Below are 11,952 nucleotides of genomic sequence, written 5' to 3'. Positions count from 1 at the left end.
GATTCTATTTAGTTTCCTTTTATGTTATAATGGGTTCACGACGTACTTACCTGATGATAATTATTCTAGCCACTATGAAGACTAACGATAGTCACTACGTTTATTCCAGTAGTGATATTTCTACAGTCACAACCCATAGATGTCTTCAATGTCATTCCCATCTCTGAATAATTAAGTTAATCATTATCGGATTCACCAATGACATTAGGAAAGGAAACGAAAGACAGGAAACAAGAAAATCAAAGATGTTATATCTGAGAGTAGAGGCAAATAATCTATAAATGATGAATTTCACTCTGATGATTAGATATATCATTAGATTGACCCTCTTATACTGAATTCCAATTATCAAAGGAGGAATATACAGAGTTCTGATATACAAGATATAGCGACAATTTCTGATATCAAAATATTTAAGCTAACTGCATCACGTAGCTGCTATGCCATTCCTGATGCTGGATAAGTGACTGAAAGTGCACAACTAAAGATATTTCATTTACTGGCATGCATATGTGATATCATGATTTGTTGATAAAGTATAATGAAACTTAGGGTCACTGTACATAAAATCAACAATGATAATTGTAGCTACCCATAACCTGTCCACAGAGGAACAGTAATGTTACGATTTACTATCGTTTCTCATCAATAATTGTTTTCATTCATGTAGTTCATGTAAGCTAGGTTAACTATTATCTACTCCGATATTAGGTGAATGTATTAGGACCTACATGCCTTCTAAATAATCTGTATTTATAGCACTGATAAAGCGATATGAATTATGTACGATATAATTCTATTTCATACATCACTGAAAATAATTTTTATTTTACTAAACGTTCTCTACAGATGGCAGTTATTCATAACTATAAGATTAAATTATCATATAATCATTAGTACTTATATATCTAGATTATTAATTTCCGTTTAAAATTTAAGCATTGCACATTTATTTTCAAACTACATATTACCACTCATTACTTATTTAAGGAGGTAGATTGTAATGGTATGTTATTAAATATACCTTGTACATGTACATATCATCACAATATTGGTATAGAATTGGTGGGTAGATACCCAGTATTCCAGTGTTAGTGTTACATTGCCTGTTAGACAGAAGGTCATATAACACGTTGTAACCATCTACCTCAGACATAACGGCCACGGTTTAACATTATGGCTTTTCACACATTTATCGTATAGGACCGTCTTATCAGCCGGTGCTATTTTTACCTAATTTAAATATTTGAATAAGTTTTAAATCCTGGTATAAATGTAATAGGCAGTGAAGGTATAGGGACGCCGTGTGTTACCTGTAATAGTATCACCTGTATCTATCTACAGTGTAGGCTGATATGGAGAGACTCACACACACTACTCAAGTCTACCGCTCTTATAAGGAAGTACCACAAACGTCAAACTATTGGGAATCACTTTAAGTGAAGGAGAAACCATTTCTACTATACCTGGATATATAACTTAGATCAAGAACAGGTGAGTCTGATGTTATATAGTAATATATTATCTAACATGACTGCCAAACACTTATTGACTTCAAGCCTGCGATGTCAATTGGTATGTTGACTTTAGTGTCAACACTAAAAGACATTCTCGTGTCTTCGAAAACTATTCACACATTATTTATATTCATGTGCTAGTGCATATATATTAATTTTTAGATATACGGCTTATACGTAATGATTTATCATGTATGATGCATCTATGGAATTTGCATTTTGACTTTAAGTTGTGACACTTTCTTGTCAAATGCATTTTGGCCACTTTCATAATTTTATTATTAAATAAAATGTCATTTCAATGACAAATGTTTTAGGAAAGATATCTTTTAGCATGATTTAATTCATTAAGTGAATATTTAACAGGTATAACATCACATGTGCTACAGGTCTGATGCTTTTGTAGACATGTTGCCTTATGACGAAATCGTTTTGGCTATAAGCAGTAATGACGTATCGGAAATGTTATCTAACACGATATAGTCATAATATGTAGCAATTTCTTTACAAAAAAAGTTGAGAAGCATATTTTGCTTAATACAGTTCACGCAAAGTTAAGAAAAAAACATTGACATAGTTTCTTTACAATTCCGAACCAAATGTTTAAATTCCATTCAATATTGAATTGATTGATTTATTATTTATTTACTCTGTGTATACGTATAACAGTGGAATTTCAATCGTGAGTGCCGAGACAACTTAATTGAAGAAGTATTATAAATCACATGATATTGTGGCTATACCTCGTTACCCACGTATTCTCATAACTTACACTGATACACACGGTGTCAAGTGGAGCGACAAACGTGGTTATAACTTCATTGTTGAACTTTCAGAAAACTGATGTGGAAATTGGTCTTAATAGCCGACCAGGTCTCAGTAGAAGTGTCAACAACAGCACTTCTTAAACAGTTTAGTATTTTTGTCTGTAGTTTGAATTTATCAAAAAGACTGAGGTGTCTGGGTTTTTTTATCAATTACCGTCAAGATTTGTAGTATGGCCTACGTTGGACAGTACGGTCATAGATCGGTGGCATTTAGCGGGAACTGCTAATTTTTTCTGCATACATAATATTCTAATTCCTTGACTATAAAACGTAAATACGTAAACATTGATCTTACTAGTAAGCGGTATACGATAGGCCTCTTCTGTTACTACCAATACAAATGAACCACATTTCCAGTGTTGGTCGTTTAAAGACAGATCATGATATAAATGTTGACAGTTCACATTAGAGATCATTACAGATGTATTGAATACATATTTTATAATACTAACAGACATAGTTATACAAAGATAAGAGCTAATTTATCAATCAATATCGATTTAAACACCGGTAGTAACGTTTAAATTCGTGGAAAAGTATCATGATGATGGAACCAGAAGTTAACAATTCTTAAGATTTGTGTGTGCTCCACCGACAATATCTTCTGTATGTTTTAATCTCGAAAGAGAATAGAGAATGGAGACAGAGATATTTGTTAAATCAATAGATGGATCGTATAAACACAATAATAGATAATAACCCAATTGATCGCTAGTTCTACAATTAAACTTCCCCTAGTCTTCACCAGCCTTGGTTTTTTAAAGCAAGGGTAATAAGATTTTTCAAAAGCTATGAAAAGATAAAGGTAGGAATTCAATCGTAAAATCCTCATAAATCAAATAAAAGCTTAAAAAAGAAAGACAGAAAATTTGCTGTAGAGAAAATGATTAAAAGTGAATTGTATGTCTCGACATTAAGATTTCAAATTTCTTGTAACATTTTCTCAAAATATTTGTATTTAAATTGGATACTTCAATTGCCTGTACCCCCAAAGAGTCTACGTACACACATATTTAGGTTTACCCATTCATGTCCGTTTGATGAGTTGTTTCGTTTTGTGTTGGTATTTTCTGTTCTTATTTTCGTTCCAATACTATCAAATTACTGCTCTCTCTGTAAAACTTAATCTCGTTGACAGGGCTCTTATGACCATATCGTCTGTCATGAGAATGACTCCTCTAGGTAATTCACAATCATTGACGTCAATGATTGGCTTAGTGGTCTATAGGAATATACCCAGTTCCTCTATAACGTGACCGCAGTACGGAATCCGTATTTGATACTTCCCACTCAAATGGCGTCTAGAAATTTCCAGGTTAAGCGCCAATATAACCCTGATCAAAGATCATGGAAGATGTTAATATGCCGAGTTCCCGAGGACGCTTTGACAAACGACTGATCAGTGCTATCATGTATCTGAATAATATAATATTTCTTTTAGGCCAAACAGTATTTTCAATTATGATTTTTTCCCATTACATATTCGTGGTATGCCAGCGTCTTTATAAAAGTACTATGTATTAGAATGAAATTACAGATGTTACAAGAATATGAAGTCTAGCAAATGGGATCAGATAAATAGCATATACAACGGTTGCTTTTAATGACACATATTCTAAGCGTTATGTATGTGATATTTCATTACCAAAACCAAAGATTTCAAACAAAGAAACTTGAAACCTAAAGCAAAACTGATTAATAAAAAACTATTTCCATATATATATATGCACTTTATGGATAACATCTGTTAAGTAATTTAAATTCGGTTTAAAAGCAATCCCAAATGAGTATCCTATCGTGTTATCGAAATGACTGGGCGTATCGAAGAGCATGGGATAGTTTTAAATTTGTACTAACAACTTCCTCTAAATATAGTTTTGACAGTCAGTATCCCTTGCTTGATATTCCATATTCAAGATAGTAACTGTTGTATAATTCTTGATATTCTACGAAATGTCCAAATATCTTAATGTTGTACGATTTCACCTAAGAAAATTGGTAAAAAATGTTTTATCAAATTCTATAACTTTACTACTTTTCCATTGACAATCATGAAAAATCTCGAATGGTGAGGAAATGTTCGAATGAGGAGTTCATATTTTATGAAAGTGAATCTGAACCGACAATGGAGATTGAAGTATGCTTCTAGTGAATACTCGTGATTCTACTCTTTCCTGCTATGAAGACAGCTGTTTGTCTCGTACAAGAGTAAGTTATAGCACATGGAATTAGCTTTAGTAACTGATGTGTACTTTTACGAACGCATCAATTATAGGGTAACTTTGAACAGTCAGTCACGGTTGAATTGCAGCGTCAATGAGCTGCATACCATCATATGTCTAACGGTATCCTTGACTGCACTTTGGCACGTCGCACCTCTGACCAGTGACCTACATTTTATATTGAAAATATTGATCATCATTAAGGTTAAAGTACTTCTTAAATCACCATTGATGATTCCAAAATCTAGACTGATTAGGTATTGTACAATTATTTAATGGTGACGTCATTGTCCATGCATTCTGATAAGAATGCTATTTTTAACTGGAATATTGAAGTTGATTGAATTTACAATGACGTCTATGAGCGGTAAAGCGTATACACTTTGTTTGTTTATATTGTCGTAAATTTTACACTTTATCACACCCGAGATGTCTTTTGGCCTCCCAACACTGATCGTTATACGATTCAGTATGGTGTTGGCTCGTTAAGCTTACAAGCCCTGGGACTGATCAATACCTAATGGAAACTCATTGAATTATTTCGCATGGAGCGAATTTGTTCACTCAATTACGATGGGCAACGAGCTGTTGTTCCTGATAGGTATTTGATAGAGACATCATTCATCATGGCCTGGTCCTATAGCTAGCGCCCTGTCCACGATAACACGTAATTCCTACATAAATCACGGCGGTAAAAACAGAATTCCTCTGGATGGGCGTGAGATAGGCTTAATAGCTTTCAGTGGTCATTATGGGACTAATAAGGTCATTGTTGACCTACCAGGTGCGCGTTAGACCACCTTGTTCGGGATGGGCCGTCCCTCCCTCGTGTCCCTCCTCCTTTTCAGTATTGTCACTAGAGTTCTGGTAGGTCGCTCAAATAAGTATTTAAATAATCTTATTGGATATGTTCGGTAATATTTACTGGTCCGTATCGAAGTTTGTAACATTTTTGTCCTACTTTATATGGACATAACAAAGGCGAAGGCCGCTTTCTAGTAACTTTAGTTAATCAAGGATACGAGTTTTTCAATTAAAATTCCAATATCACAGGAAGTGTACCTACGTATCTATGTACCTATGTAATACCAAACATTATAACGACTCACAAACTACCGTACGTATGTACTTAATTTATATTTATTCATTGATATAATGATTATATAAGTTGTCGAACATTTAGTTTGAAAATATTGACAATAGATCAATTTGGTTCCGTCTATAGTCGATCTTGAACCATTATATCGTTGACATAAAGAGCTGCTTTCAGTAGTTTATATTTACGTTAGTAATCAATCTGATGGAGATTTTACTTGACATGACAAAATTCATTGTTTCGGGATAAAAAAGATGTATCTTGTGTTGCGTGATGTTTGTTACCTGAAGACAGTGACATAGAGGCGTGTCATTAAGTTGTATACAATCAGAAATAGAATAGCACATTTCCGTATGATGACTATAGAATTTCCCCTTACAGGTGTTTCTAACGTCTCGTCAAGGATGCTAGGTGTCACACCCGGTAAAAAACAAGTACAAAAGATACAGATATAGGTTTTTCTGGGATAAAAGTGCCATGTCTATAAATAGTTAAAGATGTTCCACCGCTGACAAATGGTATTTTTTCTCTATCAAAAACAGAAGCAGACAAATAAGATTTTTTCTTCAGTTACAAAAGTTACTTACTTTATACAATTACCATCATTGAAAAGTTTAAGCTTCTAATCTTACTTCAAGAAAAAAATCATGAATTGCATCCCAAAAAAATTCCGTGGCACTATGTCCTATATGGAATGAAGAACTGATTGTACATGCACCAAAAGCAAATTCGGTTATTTCATATTACTTTTTGTGATAATTAAACACATTTATACATGATTAAACACCAATTATCGTACAAATGAAGAGTTTTGTTTATGATCTGTAGGTGGTGGAGCAACTTAAGATAGTGAAAAGAAACTTTTTTTTTCAAATAATTAAGATTCTACACATAATTGCTTTAGACAGTTGGCATAAAGTAGATTATCTTCGTTCATGTCGGTGATAAAGGAAGAATGAGGTTATCACAAGGACGTATACCATACATGATGATATGCATATTTTAATAGACATTCACAACATGTATCATTATATATGATGAGTAACCATTATTAATTTTGCTTCTTTGCCGTCACGAAGTATTTGACAAGCATTGCGAGTGCAGTGGGTCTTAAGTTATTTACCGAAATTAAACATTCAAAATAAGATATGGTATCAGGATAAGGTCATATCTGAATTTAAAAGTAAACATCGCCATCGAAATTAGCTCAAAACAAAATATGTAGACTGCGATAGGTCCTTGTTGATTTGGAATTTCCAAACCCGGCGTGAAATATGATAAAGCATGAACAGTATATAAGCTGTGATATTTAAGTGGACACTGAAGTATTAAATGTAAATACATGCACACCCACGGCCCAATTAGCATAGACTATCAGATTAGTAGCCCTTCATGATATGTGTAGACAGGCTCACCTGATACCCTTATTCCTGACTGAAACCCTACCTGTCACTTATGTAATCTACTACCTCTATGAATGGTCTAGGACACGTATTGGAGATGACTAGTGCAGGTAATTTCTGTATAACTAGTATAGTGCATTCACACAAATATGTGTACAGACCAACTAAGTTGTTTCCCATTAGTGTTATACCATATTCAACTACTAATCATGACAACAAAAGAAATGGATACAACAGTATCATTTGATTCCTATTCAACTGAAATTGAAAGCTTAATATTTCATCCATAACAATATCTTATATAATACTGCTTAAAGTTTGGCCGGTTTGACAACTATTTTAAAAAAAAATATTTAACAATTATGAAATTGAATATGATGTTTTAGTGTTGTTATATAGAGACAACTTCAGTGTATGAATGATACATCGAAACAACCACTTTGAATATGTAATTTATTCTATATGAATGCAAAGCTATTTCTTGTGGATTATTTACATACGTGTTAGCTTTCCGTCTCTTGTCTGGGCAAGAAGTCAAGTTTCAATGCGGGTAGTGTCCAGTTACAGCTAAACCAAAGTTTTATTGTATAACATTTGAATTGTTGTAGTCAAATTGAAAGTTTTATCCCCCTGTAAGTATGCGCTATTGTATAAAAACATTTACTCATGGGAAGAGATGGGTTTTTGTACGATTGAAGTTTTCTTGGTAGATTTTTAAGGATTAAACTGAAAATATGAATTACGAATTATTATATGTCAAAACAAGACAATACTTTTTGCTATAGTTCAGTTACAAAAAAGACAGCAACAAAAATCTAGACAACCTTGTGATGAATCATATTTCCTATTCTTATCGAAATCTACTTTTTATTGGTGTACACTTTTCCCACAAATTATTATTCAGCGATATCAGCCAATCAAAGACAACGTTACAAACCCAGACGCCTTGTTTAGTTGACGAAAGTTTCAGTAAATAAAAGTGCTCATTTATGATTATATTGTTTCGTTGACAGCAATTACTAGTAAAATAAAAACGGGGAGTGAGATAGCTAGAGATACTCATCAGATAATAAAGATAAGTAATAGCAATATAAGTAACCATCCGAAACTAACGACCTCTCATTTCACTGGCTGTGGTAGTTCACATCATTCAGAGAACAAAACGTGCGTATAAATATATATGATATATATCACTTTGGCAATGATTACTTGTATTTACAAAACGATAAAACAGAGTTAGTTATCAACAAATCATTTCATCTGTATACATCGATCCAAAAATAACCAAACAACTTCAGATATGGATGGCTATATTGTCAACATGTAGGTTTATCTGTCAAACTGTTTTACAATCATTATGTACCCAAAGCTAAGAAAAACATAACTTCTAAACATTTTAGTGAGTGTTTATGTTACACAGGTACGTTTGTATACATACAATGTATACATAATGTCTTCATTTCGTATATATCGTCGACCCCGTACATTTCGTGGTACCCCTAATTCCATGACATTTCCGGGTATCGACGAAATCTCGTAATATATGCTATTATGATGACACATTTGCAACAGAATTATTTTAAATGTCAAAAATAAAACCTAAATATTGTTTCATCAGAATTCAGAAAAAAAAATATCATGAATTTGCTATCGACCCAAACAGATTAAAAATGAGGCGGAAACATAACTCCATTTTACCACGTATTTCAAATCGATTTTTATCCTGTTATCCAATCTATTATTGATGACCCAAACCATTCCTGTCTGGCCTATATATACAAACAAAATACGGAACACTTGTTAAATATCCAGTGGCCTGCATTTGATTTTAAAATTTGTCAGTTGCTTCACGATCTTGTGGTTATGTTTGGTCACAAATATAACTGTTCCCTTGAATGATTTCACGTCAATGTTCCTGTAGAATAACAATTAATTTATATAAGTGAAATGAGACTGTGGAATTTTCAGATTTGTCGTGTATTATGTTTGTTACTTTAGCATTGTAGAAATTGGAGCAAATGATATATTCTACATTATCATAGCCTCTAAAGAGTTGGCAAATCATGTTAGGCCGTGACGATTTACACAGGATCGATCGGTGCACCTTCTATTTTGGAGCAACTCTTGTATATATACGAGTTCTGGAAGGTCACAGTGTCTGAAAGAAAACCTGGTACTTTACGTCCAAACATGATGAATGACAACATTACAGGTGCTATATGTTCACAAGTCATCAATGTTACCTCAGACCATGTTTTTTATCCTTCTCCCCCAGGAAGATTTCATTCTAATATCTACCTTAGTATATTCAAATTGGGTTTTTGTACAAACTGTGTTACCAGCTTGGCCTGGTTCCTGATTTAATTCTTCGTCTATATCTTTGCACATTCAAATTCGGGTTTTCTTTTTGTTAAAACTGTGTTATAATGTTGGCCTGCCTACAGATCTAATTTGTGTCTATAGCAAAAATTTTATAACTCGTCTGCTTGCTTTGCAAACTTAATTGATGTCTATATCTTTGGATATCGAAATTGCATGGAATTTTTGTAAATGAAAAATCTGAAATCAAATGAAATCACATTGCGGGTTAAACAGAATTCTCTATTGTAAATATCTTAGTATACATTAAATATATATAAAAAGTACATTTATGGAAACGTAACCATTTTAAAAGATAGAAACGATTATAATGATCAAATGTTGATAACTGGTTGTATTAGAAGGAGATTTTATCGATGCTATAAATCACTAAGACCCATTGAGCCGGCCATTTAACAAACAATTAGTCTCCATAGATAACACGCCGGGTAACATCATACTAACTAGCGGGGCTAATGACCGTTAATAATCTATGATCTCATCTAAACATTGATAAACGTAAAAAAACAACCAAACAATTGTCAGCCAATCACTGAAAGGTAATTCAAATTCAAAATAAAAACCGTTAACTATAAAATAGATTCAAGATTACAATGATTGCTGAAAGCAGCGGTTTTTTTTTCTTTTTTTTTTCCTCATTGATTTGATTTTTAATTCAGATTCAAATTGATCTGAAACGGATTTGAAACTGTTATATATTTGCTTTCCGTGGTATATCTGACACACAGCTGTGAAAGATGTTAAAGTGTCTATTCTTGTGGAAATAAATCTGTCGTGCGGCAGCTGACTGTACCCATTGATAAAATTACGTATTCAGTTGTTCTGATTTGTGACAATTATTGGTATTGTTGGGGTATCCATATGCAAATCTTCACTTATCTGTGTGCAGCCATATTTCCTGCGGATGTTGCGTAAAGTTAAAACAACCAATCATAACAGTCAGACCTGACTCTAATCTATTAAGCCTTCTTGTATTATTTTGCTTTACTTCACTATCGTAATGTTGGCAGATTTTACGTACATAATCACTTTACATCTCAATTATTATCGTGATATCTAATCTGGACGTCATACGTCACAATAGACCACCGGGCTTACCCCTGTAGTGTATACAACACCTCTCATGATAGGATCTTGTGAAATAGAATTAGAGGGATATTCAGACCAACTGGGACGATAAATCATAGAATTATAAAGGTGATTTGTGTAAATATTATCAAGCAGAAACTTAATTCAATTTACGAGTTCCAACGGCGAATATGAATACATTCTGTTTTACAGCTGATGTATCAGCTGTTGAGAAATCTAGAGCAGATAAATAAGGTTTAAATGAATAGCTGAATGTTGTTACGTATACTTATCAGACCACATCAATCGGTAGGATATAAAATTTCCATCTGATAACCTTTTTATGTTTCACATTTTTAATTTGATGCTTTAGGTACACAACATTTAAACATCTGTTTATGTTTATATGGCTTCAATAAGAGAAAAAGAATTGTAAACCCCTATCGTAAAAATAAAGTAAAAATCATAACGCATGTTAATATTGTGAATAGATGAGGCACTGAATTTTCACGTCTGTATGGAAGATCAATACATCTATACATCCGTTACATAAAATCGTTTCCCTACATATAAATCACAGACTACAGTATCAGCTATATTACAATATGCATACCAAAGTTTTTGTCGCCATTGATCTGAAAAAGGAAGTCTTAATATTTTCTTCAATTGGTTATACAAACTCATGCGATCCATATACTAGTGTTGTATTCAAAGAAATGCTTGTCTGAATGACTCATTGCAGATCTTGAGCAAACTTCTTTGGCAGTCAGAATTTTATGTGATAATATGGGTCGTCATAGTGACTACTTTTGTCGGTTGACGAATGTTAACCAAAAGTCATTTCAGGTATTCTATGGTAAAATTCATCAAACAAATCAAAAGTATGATGATTTTCAGTGGAATATCACTAGTATACCTAGCAAATTTTCCGACCGGGTCTTTTTGTATGCCCAATGTTCATATGAACTTACATTCATACAAACAATACAATGACATTACAATTGGTGATTTTTTTAAAATATCAAAATCATCAAAATATAAGGAAAATGTTTGCATTGGTATATTCAGTGAAAATGTGTTACTTAATTCCAGTGCTTTGCGAATGTTGCCTTTATTGAGTGTTGTCAGTGGGGACTTCTTCACTTTACAGAAGACCTCTTAATGACATCTTAATGACAACACTATTATTCACTGATATTCCATACTGAGCTCATCTTCTAACCAATAATGTCCTGAGTTTAGCGAACGTTCTTGAACGTTAGCTTCACCACAGGAAAGCATTACATAAGTAAAAGAAAGTTCTTTAACTTCAGACGATTTTCCCTTAACTTGTAGAATGCATTCCTATGGAGAATTTCGTTAAGTTAAGGGATGTTCATAAAACCGTGTCCCGTTATATCCCACCAAAGGTTGACCGAATATTTGACGATAGAAATGTTT

The 11,952-nt window shown here is 33.1% G+C and overlaps 1 protein-coding gene across 2 annotated transcripts in view; it reads left to right on the top strand.

Annotated features, from left to right (window-relative positions):
- Window positions 1-1,270: 1,270 nt before the first annotated feature.
- Window positions 1,271-11,952, top strand: part of LOC138329498 (ras association domain-containing protein 10-like) — a 36,924-nt gene continuing 26,242 nt past the window's right edge. Inside the window, exon 1 of one of the 2 annotated variants that reach the window (XM_069276523.1) lies at window positions 1,271-1,494. The gene's annotated coding sequence lies outside the window, so the exon portion shown is untranslated. Of the gene's footprint in view, window positions 1,495-7,155; window positions 7,176-11,952 lie in introns of those variants that run through there. The other variant, XM_069276524.1, reaches the window with a different exon arrangement.

The sequence above is a fragment of the Argopecten irradians genome, chromosome 8, assembly GCF_041381155.1.
Source record: "Argopecten irradians isolate NY chromosome 8, Ai_NY, whole genome shotgun sequence".
Lineage (NCBI taxonomy): Eukaryota > Metazoa > Mollusca > Bivalvia > Pectinida > Pectinidae > Argopecten > Argopecten irradians.
This window is presented reverse-complemented; position numbering and strand designations above follow the sequence as displayed.